Genomic DNA, 14,681 nt, shown 5'->3' with positions numbered 1-14,681 from the left:
CTATTTCTGTAGCATTTTGTCTTTTGATCAGTGATAGCAGCAACATGCTGCTTTCCTGAGTTCTTTTTTCCCTCAGCTACTTTTGCCGTTGCTGTTGCAAAAAGACAAACCAGCATCACACGGGTGGGGTGCCAGGTGGCTAAAGGTGGTGATACCGAGGTAAATGGAGGTAGGAAAGGACACAGGCACCAAGATGGGCCTGGGGACACCTGGTATTTCTACATTTTGCTTAATACCAGTTTAACATCTTTCAAAATCCCAGCTGCTAGCATGGCTCGAGGCCAGTCCAGGGTGAGCTGTGTGGTGGCAGCTGGAGTGGTTTCAGGCTGCAGAAGGAATTGATGCCAGACCTTCCACTTCTCAGGCTGCGGCTCTCCTGTATTAAAAGGCGTCACAATGTCCTTCTCCTGCCATCGGGTTTTAAAAGACCCAAATGATGTTCTTTTAAAGACTTGATACTTCCGTGACTCTACAGGAAAGGTGGTCCTTGCTGAGTGTCCCTGACAAAACTCTGTGCTAAACACCTAGTCCTGGGCAGGAGGAAGAGGGAGACTTTGGACGTTTCTCTGTCCTTGGCTTTTCTTATCACCTGGCTGTGAGAATCCCTTCATGTAGCATGCGGGTTTTGGGGTGAATTTTGAGATGCCTGTGATTCCTCAGGCAGTGCCCAAGTGCCTGCTGCAGAAGTGTGGACTCTCGGGGAGCTGGGAGGCCGGAGATGCTGTGGGTACCCACATCCTCCATTGGACCTGGCTTTCTGTCACATCCTGAGGTTGCGGCTGACCCTCTCTGCACACTTGGGCTGCTGGCTCTTGTCAATAGGAGACTCACAGTAGTTCAAAGGTAAAATATAATGATCTGACCCTCACAACTGTGGTTTCAAAGTAAAGCTTTTAAGCTTTTTTCCAGTGTGTGTTTCTTCCACATTGAAGAAAATCAGTAAGGAGTTCAAAAGCATTTTTTCTTTTCATTTTTGGCATTTGTTTGTACTTTTCTTGGTCTTAACTTCCTTCTGTTATTTCTGGTTGGCAGCCCAATGTCACAATAATTGGGTGTACAAATATCGCAAACTACACTCAAACACTTGTCTCTGAGTATTTTTTTTTATAGAGTAGTCTCTCTGTTTCTCATACACATATAACCGAAAGCTTTCTGCTAACACCAACTGCTTCAGAAATTTATTTTGTCCAAAGACTTACTGTAACTGACAATATCTGTTTAAGATCATCCATAGTTTTCAAAAGTGCGGAAGACAAAAGATGTGTAGAAAATCCTTCCTGGGGGCCTCCAGGCAGTTTCCAGCAGAGGCTGCGGATGTATTTCAGATGTCACAGCTCCCTCCAGTGGGAAGATGAAGGCGGCGGGCTGCTGCAGGGAGGAGGTTTCTGCAGACATCTACCCAAAGCTTTCTAAACTTAACAAGAAAATATTGAAATCACCTTTCCACCCCCCGCCCCCCACCGAATACAGTAGCTGATTCTCTCTTCTCTCCTCACAATAATATTTGAACCAAAGATTTGTATAAAATCTGAGAAAATTAACCCAAATGGACCAAATTTTCATGTATGCTCAAAACAGTTCGTTGACTACCATGTGAAGATGGTTGGTCATGTTGAATTGGGTGGCACAGCTTATGAAACCACAGCATCTGAGATGGACTAGGATAAGGAAGGTTTCCTGTATTAACATCCTGCAAGTGTCATTGTCCAACACCAGATAACTGCAACAAATACAGCACAAAATGCATGTCGTTTATTTGAACATGTGTGAGTTGGTGTAGGTTTGCTTGCGTAACACAGAGTACCAGTATTTTTGAACCTCTACAGGAGCCAGTGCCTCTTTTTGTGGGTTTTCAAGTGTGACAGTGGATGAAGCCACGTCCATGTGAATGACAAAGTCTTAGCCCAGTCTAAGTAACAGAATGACAATGGGAATGGGTTCTTTCTTTTCAAGAACCTGAGAACACAGAACAATTTTTCTGGGAGATCTCCAATATTTCTAATTCTGGGAGTAATTTTTTGTGTGACTTTCATATCCCAAGAATCTTTGTGGCTTCTGGGGAGATGATGCCTTATGACATACATGTTTTTTTAGTATCTTGACTTTCCCAAATACAGTAAAAACACCACCAATATTAATAATTTTAGATTGATAATTTAATATTATTATATTAATAATTTGATATGAGAGGAAAAGTAATGGGGTTTAATGCAGTTCATTACTGATTCTTTCCAGCCAACTTCTACTTACATTACTGACTATATTAAGTAGTGAATCAAGCTATAGGTTTAAAAATGGGCGTGCAGCTGATGGATGGTGCTGGCAAACCAAAGAATAGACTCAGCATGATGCTTATAGCTAAGTGGTGGCTCAGCCTATGAGGATCTGCATTAGATACAATGGTATCAGCATCTGGAGACACAACAGCAGCACTACACAAAACACATGCATTGTTATATGTTCTCAAGGTACATAAGATGTTGCCTGGCAACTGCCTGTCTCCCAGCTTGGCCAAGTGTTTTTAATTATTCCCTGTGATACTGCATGACCATAGAATTAAGAACACTAACTCTGCCTGATCACTTTAGAAATTATATTTATTAAGAAAATAAAGCTCATTTTCCCAGTCATCAGTATGCCTTACCTTAATCAAGAATTCTGTGTTCCTGGTGTTGTTCCCAAGCACACATTACAGAATTGCAGTTCAAGGATAATTATGAAGAAGCTGTTTTCTTTTCACTGAATATTGCAGGATTTAAAGGATTTATAAAGCATCCTTCATGTAGCCAGGGGATGCTGCTTCTTCTTGTTTCTCTATCAGTTTGTGCTTATGTCCCTGTACCCACAGAGACAAGAAATTGGGGCTATTTTGCTCTCCTATAGCTCTGTTGTATATATACTCTCTATATGTATATATATATATGTACATATATATATGTATATATAACTCTAATGTGTGTAAGGAAAGCCACTAATTTGCAGACTGTCTTGGCACATATCAGTAGTTTACAATATACTTCATCTGGATTTAGGTAAGCTAAGTACACCTGAAAAATTTGATCCAATATATACTATACTGCTAGGTTTCTGTAAACTGTAACTACTGCACTGTGTCTTAAAAAGGCTGAGACTGGAATACATTAGTAATAAAAATCACAGCTCTGATGCACACTCTAATCCATGGTCTTTAGTGCACTAGCCTCTGAGAAGAACATATGTAGAGAAGAAATTGTAAATCTCATGAAGTTTTGCAGGCCCAGCTTCAGCAGGAAAGGTGTCACCAGTTCCCTGAAGCACACTGCCTGGGATGTCCAGCAGTGTAGGAGTCACCCTGCTATTCAAGCCCACTTTGATGGAATGAATTAGGAGTAGCTCTCCTATTTTAGGGGTGAATATTCTAACCTGAAGGTGAGTGATATAAAGGGTGGCACGATTTCACATCTCTGTTTTGTGGACTCCTGCCTGTTTGAGGGTCTTGCTCATAGGCAAGAAATCCCAGATACATGTGGAAATTAGCTGCACCGAACGAGAATTTTCAAGTTGCGTGGGCAAGTTTCTCATGAGGTAAGGTGCCTCCAGCATTACTAACCAGTTGCTGCAGAGTTCTTTGAATTGAATTCTTGGACATAGGTATTCTGATCTACCTTATTTCTATATTTTACCAAAAACCTAGTACATTTTTCTGCAATTTTTTTTTAAATATATATATATATATTTTATATATGGGCCCAAGTCCCTATTGGGATTGTGCTTTTTTGGTGTTTTTACACCTAATTGCCTATTAAGGAGTCTTCTAGAAATAACTGAGTGCTAGATCACTCCTTCTAAGAAAATAGCCCTGGGAGATCATCTTAGAGTGGATGGCATTGATAGTACTCCCTCATATCATACTCAGCTCTGTACAGCTTTTTCACTGTATGGTTACATGAGAACAAAGGCCACATTTGTTCAGGCACTATTGCTTCATACTCAGAATTTTGAAAACTAATTTCATATTACTATTTTTTTCTTCTATGTGTATGGAGTTCTCACCTAATAAGCAATGTACTGAACTTACTATGAATATGAACATGTACATTATTAAATTCAGCACTGAACAGGTTACGCAGGGGGTCTCCATCCTTGAAGATATTTAAAAGCCATCTGGACACGGTCCTTGGAAACCAGCTGTAGGTGGCCTGGCTTGAGCAGAGTGGCTGGAACAGATGACCTCCAGAGGTGCCTTCAAACCTCAACCATTCTGTGATTCTGTGAAATGTATAGTGAAGGGAGTCTAATCAAGAAGACCCAGTTACTGCCTGTCTCTCCCTCCTCCCTTCCCCCATACCTTCTCAGCTAACATGAAAGCACCTGCAGAGACAGAGAAAAAATAGATCTCAGTACCCAAACCCATGGCAATAGGATATGATTCTGAAATTGGCAAGTTCAGCCTGGCAAGCAGAGCAAAGAGCCCATTTTTAAATCTAGAGACTTACAGGCAGCTCCCAAGCAGCCAAAGGGAGCTGGGGGACCGGCAGCTGATACATCCCATCTGAGCAGTCAGGGCAGAGCAGAACAGAACCATCTACCACAAGACTTTTTTTTGTTGGAGAGTTTCTTGATTAGGTTTGAAATTGTGTTAGGCTGGGGGGGCTTTATGTCTCTTTCCGTAAGAACTGTGAAGGATTGATAGAGGGTTATCAGCACACTGCAGGGATTGTCTTTTAGATAGAACAGATTGGCCCATTGTAAGACTTTAGTCCCTACAAATCAAGCGCTATGGCAATGCAGTCTTAGCTGTTCTTCACTTTTACAGTGTACGGGGAGAAGCGGCTGCCCAGAAAGTCCTGTGTGCTGTGTGGGAGCTGCCTTGTGTGGGCCAGGAGACACAGCATGGGAGTAAGCCCGCAGGTCCCCAGCGTGGGAGCAGGCGGCCACACAGGGCATAGTGTCTGATACCTACAGTTATTATTTTAAAGAATGGGGCATACTCCAGTCTTTTCCACTTTATGGCTGCCTACAGGCTAGAGTGCTCCATCAGAATGCATGCCTGCCATGGCCAGGGGATTCACAGCTGCATCTCTTACTGCCCAAGAAAGTGTCCTGTCCGCTAGACTATAGGCAGTGATGTCTGGAGAAGTCATTCCTGCTACACCCATTAAACTGTTCAGATAGGATAATAAGGTTCACTGAAGAACAAACAGGCAGGACCACAAGAGAAAGAAAGAGTGAAAAAAACCAGTCTTACTCTGTAGTCTGGTGAGGAGTTGAGGTGAGGAAGTCACATTTGCTCTATATAGATATAAAGTAATGTGGAGATGGAGAAGAGATTCTCTGACTGAAAATGTCTGCAGTGTTGAGGACTTGAAGGACTTTTAAGGTTTAACCTTGAAAACAAGTGGCCTGTTTTGTACCTATAACCTTTTTGCAGCAGCTAAAGGCAAATTTGAAGTTACAGATGAGCTTTTTGTTATTTTGTAGAAGTAAAAGTGTGGGCTTTTATTAGCCAGACCTCACTGAACTGCTCAGTTCCTGAAAATAGGTCATGGAGAGAATCTGCACTAATTAGGAAAAGCTGGCAAAGACAATCATTGCGAGTTAAAAATGTGTGCCAGATCTATTTTCCTTGCACAGTTGATCTAGAGGTGATGTAATGAACAGGTTTTGTACCAAAGCTGGACATACTGAACAGTATGACTCAGTTCTGGGAGCCGCAGGAAACAAGTCAAATCAGGTTCACTTTGCAAAGCTGCAGCTTTTGCCGACTCCTCAAGAACACCAGCAACTGCAGCTGCACCTTCCCAAAATGCCCCACAGCATATTGACATTTATCCATGCAGTTAAAATTTTTCTTTTCTTCTCAGGTCCAATTTAATGTTTGATGGATTTAAACTGCTACTTCCTTTGGCTGAATTCAATGGAGGACTTCAGCCCTGGTGAGTCAGATGATGTACTGGCTTTTAGGTATTTGGCATGCAAAACAGAGTCCCAAGGCTTGTGTCAGGCATCTCCCAAGTTTGTACAAAGTCAGGTATGAAACTGTGCAGTGCATGGGATAAAAGAATTATATCAGGATGGAGAGCTACAAAACTGATGTGTAAGCAGGCCAACAGAGTAGCCAGGAGGAAATGGGGTGCCTGACTACCTCTGTGCATTCAGTATGAAGCTGTAGCACAGGGTCCTGGACTCCATTTTGGGGCTCAGACATCCAACATTAAGCCCCGCGGTGCTTAAGTTTGAACTCGTTGTATAAACCAGGGGTCCTCAGACTTTTTAACCAGGGGGCTGGCACGCGGATGCAGTGGCAGGCAGTCATCTGCGGCTACTTGGTTCCCCGCCCCCCCCCCCAACCCCCGGCGGAGGGGTCTGTAAATACCGGGGGCCGGATTGAGGACCCTGGGGGGCTCTACCCAGCCCGCGGACTGTAGTTTGAGGACCCCTGGTATAAACTGTAGACATTAAGCCTTTTGTTTCCTTTTCTTCTTTCTTTGGCTAACCAGCCTCTGTTTTCTGGATATGTTTAATTACAGGTCCAGAACAGCCAATTTGCTGCTCAGATGAGTCTGATCCTCTGCATGCCCAAAAGCAGGGATGGAGGGGATGGTTAGGTTAAGCAGACAAGTGTGTATGCAGCAAGGTTAGGTATCTGGCTATCCTAGTTTTGGCTGGGATAGAGTTAATTTTCTTCTTAGTAGCTATCCCATCCCAGACAAAACCAGGACACTGGCCAACTATTTAGTCCTATTCTAGGACAGGACTGTGCCCAGACTGGTATTTAGAACTCAACTGTCTCTTTTCATGGACTTTCATTACTTTGCCAATGAAACACAGGAGTGATTCTTCTGTCTTTAGTGTTAAGCAAGTGTTTACTTACCTTCTGCTAGAACAATGCCCTGGATAAGTCACCATGAAGAGCAGGTACCAAAATAGAAGGAAAATTTAATTTGGCCTTGATATGTATATTCCAAAGCTGCTGAAATCATTTGGCATCATACTGACTTCAAGAAGCTATAGGATTCTGTATCTTGGTGAGTATCTGCATGATGGGAGAAGCTGTGTTTCTTTTATTGACTTCCAGCATTATTTCATTTCATGAATCATTTCAGTATGCAAAGCTGTCATGAAAATTTACAAGCCTAGACACACAGTCCTACTTGTCCTACGTTTACTAAGATGAAAAAAACTAATAATACCTTACGCACATATCAAAAAACCTGTTTGCCTCAGGCAAACAGAATTTCAACCAGCTTGTCTTCCATTAGCTTTTAAAAAAAGCCAGAAAGAGTGTCACTTTTCTCTTTAGCAGTATGTATGTTAACTTGAGAAGAGTCAACCCAGAAACTCTCTGAAATAAAGGCTACAACTTACCCTGGGCTGGGAGGAAAGGGCAGGTACTCTGATGTGATATTCCTTTATAGAAAGGAATACAAAGAGTCTATATCTGATGTTTAGAAAGCATTTTATCTGAGATGGTTCTTTCACTGCCAGAAATCTCATTAACCTTTTTTTTTAGCATAACAGCTGAAATTTTAATTTGAGTGTGGAATAACTATTCTGAAAACAAACATTTCAAAGTTCATGTATTGCAAAGCTGAAACCTTGGATTTTTGTTGCCACTGACTTTGCCAAGGGAGTGTGAAGCTAATGCCTTTTTACAGAAGGCAGGCTCAAAGGTGAAGAGAAAATTACAATCTGGTGAGAACAGTTCTCTACTTGTCAATATTCTGTGTTGTCTTTGCTGGGAAAAACATATTTTCCACCTTCAGCTATGCTGTCAGTAGCTTATTCACTAGGATATTAAACCAGACATAAGATGGTAATCACAACATCTCAGCTGAACCTCACTGTCAGGATAGAACATGGGGACTGCAGCGCCTGTGTGAGGTGGCTTTGCTGGATCAGGGCTTTTGTACTGTTTAGCTTCATTTCAGTTACCTGAGACCTCATTTCATTCCCGGTTACTGAGTCCTGCCACAACGCCACAATTTTCATGTTGCTCTTCAGAATTGTTCAAATGTTTTCAAAGTCCAACTCTTATATGCCAGCCAAAAAGTTTCTTTTATCTTATATGAGACTAAGAAGTAAGCCCTTTAAATTCTTTTTTTTCATGATGGATTCTTAGTGGGTGAGATGAGACCAAACGGGAAGTGGGACATAGGCTCCTCTCTTCCCGGCACCACACTTCCTCCCTGGAGGGAAAGCTGTGTCGCTTCTGGGGTGACCAGGAGGAGAAGGCAGGAGGTAGCTTTCATAGCTCTGATCCATCTCCCTTCTTTCCAGCTGACACAACCACCTTGAGGACCAGAGCCGGTGACTGCAATTTCTGCCCCTCTTGGCACTGGCACTCTGCCCCATAGACAGAGTTCAGTCCCCACTTTGCTGCACCTCTAGGGCTTTTACAACTGTCCCATTCCCCTTACACCTTCCTGTCACACTGTGCCCCCAACAAATTACCTTGTCACCAAGCCAGAGTCAATCTCTCTGTTCCTCTGGATCACTGCCTGTAGCCTGACCTGTCGCTTGGACATGCCATATCTGCAGACCCCTGCTCCCCCAAATGCTGGGAGCCTGGGGGCAGTGGTGGTGGTGGCCCTGTGACCGTCAGCCACAGACAGGGGTCCTGTGTGTTTGGGAGCTGAAAGAGCAAAGGGCTGGGTGCCAAATGGCTGTATTCCAGCTAGGGACATCAGGAGACTCCACTGTCTAGGCAGCCACGTCACGGGTAAGGATGGAAGTGATGGTGGTGGGAGCAGGGATGTCAGGGAGGCCCAGGTCAAAATACGCTCTGTCTGCAATTTTGCAGTGCATGAAAAGTGGCTTAGATGATGAAAACTGGAAGTCCTTTATTGCTGAAAGTAATAAGAAAAAGTTTAAAATACCAGAGCCTATGATTTTGTTCCATTTTTTAGTCCTCAAAAAGAGGAGTAAGTAGATGGTCATACTGCTTGGGCACTTGGGCTGAACCCTGGCAGGTGAGGCATCAAATGGGAGGTAAAGTCACATTTTTAAAAAATCTATTTTGCATAATATATGAATAGAAAAAGAAATGTGATTCAGCATGGTTACTAACTTTAATGGAGAAGACAACACATGCTTTAAAGAAGGAATTCCTCAAGGTATAAAAAAGAGACTGCTTTACGCATAGTCCTATGGCAAAGTTGTTTGTTAAGGGTTATTGCATGTCATATTTAGTCCACTGTATCCTGTAATTTTCTCAATATGAAGAGTTACTTAAAGCCGTCTGATGATAGAAAGATGAAGTAGAGGAGGAATAAGATCTTGCAGTACAATTTAGAGAAAGAGACAGCCACAACTTTCTGAGTGGTTGATATTCTGGGGTTTATGTACAGCAACACAGCCAAGTCTCCAATGTGCTTTTGCGTAAACCCACTGAAAGTCTTCATGCACAAGAGTTAACTGAACTTTTTGAAATGAATATTTATTATTTTCTCTGCTTCTCTATGATCCTTGGGGAACTTGTAATGAAGGAGCATATAGGAGAGAAAGGTAACTTTATTCTCTGCTCCTGCAAGACCCTCATAAACAGCTTCAAAGTAAGATGAAAATGCTTTGTGCTCAGCCACCGATAAGTTTAGCGCCACTGTGTTCAAAAGGATCCTACTGCAAGTTAAGCTTTAACTCACAGAGGGGGAAAAGTCTCATTTTATGTGGGTGTCATTAATTATGGCAAGCACACGCAATAAGCTCCTTTTTTATAGATGACTCATACCGTGAGGACAAATAAGAGACTCTTCCTCAAAGTACCAGGTAAGAAGAAGAGACTGCTGTGCCTCAGCTAAAACTTCATTAGGATATTGATTTAGACTTTTTTAACTGAGTACACAGTGATGTTAGGTGCTTTATCCCAGCATCTTTTCATATTTTAATAACTTCCTTCTGTAGTGGGAGGAATTAAAGAAAAAAACCCTTTCAGGAGAGGCTCCAGAGTTAGATGAAGAACAGTTCCTCTTTTTCCCAAGAGCAGGCTTCACTTTTTTTCTTGTGCTGCCCTCTCCACTCTGTATTTTCCCTTTTGATGGGTATTTGCACCTCCACAGGCACACACCTGCCATTCGTACTCTCCAGGTACCTGATAAGCCCAAGTCATCAGGTCTGGAAAGTCAGTGCAGCCCCTCTTCTGACCCTTTCTGGCCCATATCTGTCCCACTACACACATACCCTGTCCTCTTCTCTCACTGTGTGTAAAAAAGGATCATCTTCCCCTGAGAGGGGAGGAAGCATGTTCCCCTTTCTAGGGGCCAGGGAGGTCTTCTGCTACTTGCACTAAGTTGCATCCATCACTGTAGCAGCCACCATTCCTGCTCCAGTGGTGCAGGGACAATGGGTAGGTGAGGAGCTGGGTAGCATGGGTAGTCTGTGTCTCTTTACCGACCTGGCTAGTCTGGTGGGCAGAGGCTAAGCCACCTCTGCTAGGTACAAACCTGCAGAACCAGGTGCATCCATCCTGCCAGAGGGCTTGAATACACCTGTGGACCAGTGCCACTTTCTGCTGGGCTACCCAAGTTGCACAGAGCATAGCAGCAGTTGGCTCTCTCCAGAGTAGGGCACAAAGCAAGGCAAAGCACTGTAGGGAGCAGGGAGCTTTGGCTGACTGCAAACTGATGTTCTGAGCAAAGATGACAATGCAGATGCAGCCAAGGCATCCTTCAAGTAACTGGCTACAAATTACAAGCCTTGGAGCACAGTAGCACAGGCTTTGCTCATCAGAGGGCAGGCCAGGGAGCACACGGCTGGCTGTATTTACCAAGAAATGATGGCACTAACCAGGTGACTAAAGGAAGCTCCAACTTGAGGAACAGTTCAGAGGAAGCAACAAACCTTGAACATAAGGAGGGACACAGGCACTTAGTATCTGCAGTATGTACTTGGCCCCTACCATGGCACCTCCTGAGCATCTGAAGCTTTCTCTGTACTGGTTCTTGCCAAGGCATGGTGACAAGAGGCAAATTCTGCAATGCCTCATTTAGGAACAGTGATCAGACACACAGAAGTCATGTCTTCAGTTTTAGTTAGTGCTTTGGCCCCAGGAGGACACTGAGCCACCACTGTGTGCTTTCTGTCTGGACTGAGGAGCTGCCAGCCTGGCTGCAGTGTCTTTGCCATACTTAAAGCTGAGTGTGGGTCAAATGATTTACAGGCCTGTGGTGTACCTGGCCCAAGCTGGGGCTGGCTGCGTTCACACTGCATGAAGATACCTTGGGCCTGTGCTAGTATTTGGCTTTCCCTCCACGGAGAGCTTGGAGACAGGCTGTATCAGAGTCATGTTGTACGCTCGCATGTGAATAACGGCTTTGTCTCTGTCACGCAGACTAAGCCTCGCTTCAGTCTTAAAATACGCCATAACATGTCTTGGGTCTGCATGTAGCCATTTCTAGCTTGCTTTCTGGAACTGGAGCTCCTGGCAAGAAAGTTAAGCTCTTGCTCATGATGAGCAGCCTGCACTGGGCTGTGCAGATGTGAATGCAAGCGCTGAGCAGGAGCATCTTCTAACCATGCGGTAGTCATCTAAAAGTCAGGGTTGGAAGCCAGGATTTGCTAAAGAAACTATTCCACCAATTCTCTTTTCCCAACTTCTAAATGACACAAACTCCCAAACTTGTTTCCCGTGGTTTTCCAGAACATTTCTGATTCAGCCAACATCTATTGCTACCTACTGTCTTCTGGTTTCCATTACCCAAAAGGGATCATGAACTTGCAAAGGTTCTATTCTTTCAAGGTCTTCTTTCCATGGATGGACTTGTAAATTCTCTGATGGTTCTTGACAACTCAGCAGTCATTTTCATTACACAAGGAAGAAAGAAAATTCATTGAGGGAGACAGGAAGAACAGAGAGGCTTCCTCCCCTTTTAGATCACTCAGAGCAACTTGCTCCCCAATGGTCTCACCTTGTCCGTGATCTTGCAGAAGGCAATATAATCATAAACTAACAGATGTAAGTGGAACAGGAAGGAAGGATACATTTTATGTCAGCTTCAGAACTAATTGTCTGAAACAGTTGGGAAAGCTGGCCCAGTGTTCAAGCTGTGGATGCTTTTTCCTTTCTTCTTGGCAGGGCTTGTTTTGATCACCTAGCCTGAGCAAAGAACTGCATACGTTAATTAGGAACAAAATGTCATCTCTCTAGAACAAAATGTCATCTCACTTGAAAACCACCTGCCATGTGGAAAGTTGTGCCGTGAAACAACATCTATAGCATGAATGCAAATTTAACTGTCTTGAAAATAGAAGCTGAGGGAGAGCTGGCACCGTTGAACAGTTACAGCAAGCCAGCTCAGGCTTGGGTTAGCAGTGTAGCCATACTTGCCAAGTCTAAGTTACAGAAAGCCTGTGGCAGAACAGCAAACTGTCATCAGAGCTCCCAGTTCCTAGGCTGGGGCTCTCTCCACCATCTCCATCTTCCTCATGCTAACAGCTACCTGGCTGTTCCCTGTGTTTAATTTGACCCTGTGCTTGTGAAACAAGAATGTCTCCAGTGCTAAACCACTTAAACTTCTTCTGCAAACACTGATGAAGGGCAGAGCTTTGCCCTCCGCTTCAGTGGGGGCCGGTTACTGAGCTGTGAGGGAGGGAACAGGATGAGCTAAGAGCAACGTGCTTGGTCCTTGATATGCCCAAGGCTGGAGGCCAAAGGCTTTTAAGCACCGAGGTGTGTCACTGTGAGATCACACGTATCCTGTCATAATTTACAGCAGGCTTAGAGCATTAATCTCTAAAGAATACACAACATGAAGAATATTTCTAAGATGAGGAAATCTACTGGATTTCTCAGTTTAAATCAGATAAATATAATATTTTGAAACAGAGCTGAAAAATAGTAACGATAAACTGACTGACTTCCCAGCCAGCCTTTTTCTCTACAGAGATATAACAGCAAGGTACTGTGGTGGCTCCTTGTCAGCCAAGAGTGACATGCATCCCCTCCTGTAAGCACCACTGCTGGGCCAGGGATGCCAAGGGAAGCATCCCTTTCCTCCAGCTGCCTGTGCAGTCTGCTGTCACCCATTAAGCCCACCCTCAGGAGGGCTTGCTTTTCATCTCTGTAAGTGAAATAACAAACCTTTCTTGGAGGAATGGGCAAATTTTGCTGGTGGAAAGAAAATGTTTACTTTGAACACTAAGCAGCAGTTCTGGTGCGTGCAGGTAGGACTAGGCTTATTAGCTGACTGAGAACAGAAACTGTAAGTAGCACAAAGGCCTACAGTAACCAGTCAGAAAAGTGGTTTTTAATCAGCCAGATTGAAAAAAAAAAAAATATCAGTGCATTGTTAAATGTACTATCACTAAGATACAGTAAAACCTTCTGAACAGTGTTTCTACCAGAAAGGACATACTCCTTTTTCTTCCTCCACTTCAGGATGATGTGACTTTTTCTCCCATTAATGTCATTTAAGAGACTCCGCTGAGCAAGAATTGAGTTTGAATGCTTTTCAGTGCTAGCTTAAAGCTCACTTTCTTTACACCATTACCAACATACTCCTGGTTATTTCAAACTGTCTTAGCCTGGGTGTTTTCTGTAAAACTTTGCTTTAATCTTTTCCTGTGACTGGATTAAGATAAAAATGCCTCAGGAAGTACAGCTGATGAGAAACACAGAATATGGCGTTTCTACAAGAGTCAAGGCAGCATTTCTCGTGGCACTACACTGATTAGTGTAATATAATCTTCTCAAAGAATGGTTCAAAAGTTGCAGACAAATGAAAGACCATTTGGAGTTTTGACTAGCAGATGTGGTTGATTGATAGACACAGGGTCCTGTTTTGCCAGCAGAATAAAAATACCAACTCTAATAACCTTTCAAGCTCGTTTTGACATTCATCTGTGAGAGTAAAGCTCACATGTTGTTGATTTAGTGATATTCTATAAAATATGGGAGTCTCAGTGCCAAACCAGGATGATAACTAGTTCATCCTCAGAATGCTGAACCCACAATGTCAGACTATAGTAATTTTTTTCTAGCAAAAAAATAAGTAATTTCTAATATCTTATTTTAGCACAATGAATCTTATTATTGTCATAATCATAATTATTATCAATTATATATTATTATTCAGCTATGCTAACATTTTTCTAAATATTTGGTTACAGCTCTGGGAACCTGATGTTCTGTCTTTAACCAGGAATAAAAAGCTGTTGAAAGAAAATGATCAAAAGCAAGCAACAGATGAGTGTAGGTTCTAGGATGGCTTGACACCGTGCCAGTTCCTCCTTTATTTTTGTAAACATACTGGCTCCTGGTCCCTGAGGGATACTTGTTGGTGGAGTATTGACTCTGGATAATAATTCCCTTTTTCAGTGTGACTTACATGAAAACGATGCTTATTATATTTACAATGATATCCCACATCATCTGGATGTTAGAAAAGATTGCCAATCTCTAAGTAACACATAGAATACTCAGCAAAATGTAAACTGAGTGCCTCCTGCTAAAGGCAGAAGTGTATGAAGAACTCAAACATTACAATTCATTCATTTCTACAGTTTATCTTACAGAGTTTACCCTGAGAATACCAAGTGCTTGTGGATATGGCATCACCAGTAAATTATGACACTAGCCTACACTAATACTCATACTTATTCAGGCTGAGTTATTAAGAAAAAGCCACTTTGATCTCCCAGGCTGATCTGCTGCATTATACAAAGCATGAGATTTCAGGAATTAATGGCTGCTTAAGGTCCAGTAG

This window comes from Falco cherrug, chromosome 5, assembly GCF_023634085.1.
Source record: "Falco cherrug isolate bFalChe1 chromosome 5, bFalChe1.pri, whole genome shotgun sequence".
Taxonomy (NCBI): domain Eukaryota; kingdom Metazoa; phylum Chordata; class Aves; order Falconiformes; family Falconidae; genus Falco; species Falco cherrug.
The sequence above is the reverse complement of the archived record's forward strand: the minus strand, read 5'-3'. Positions refer to the sequence as shown.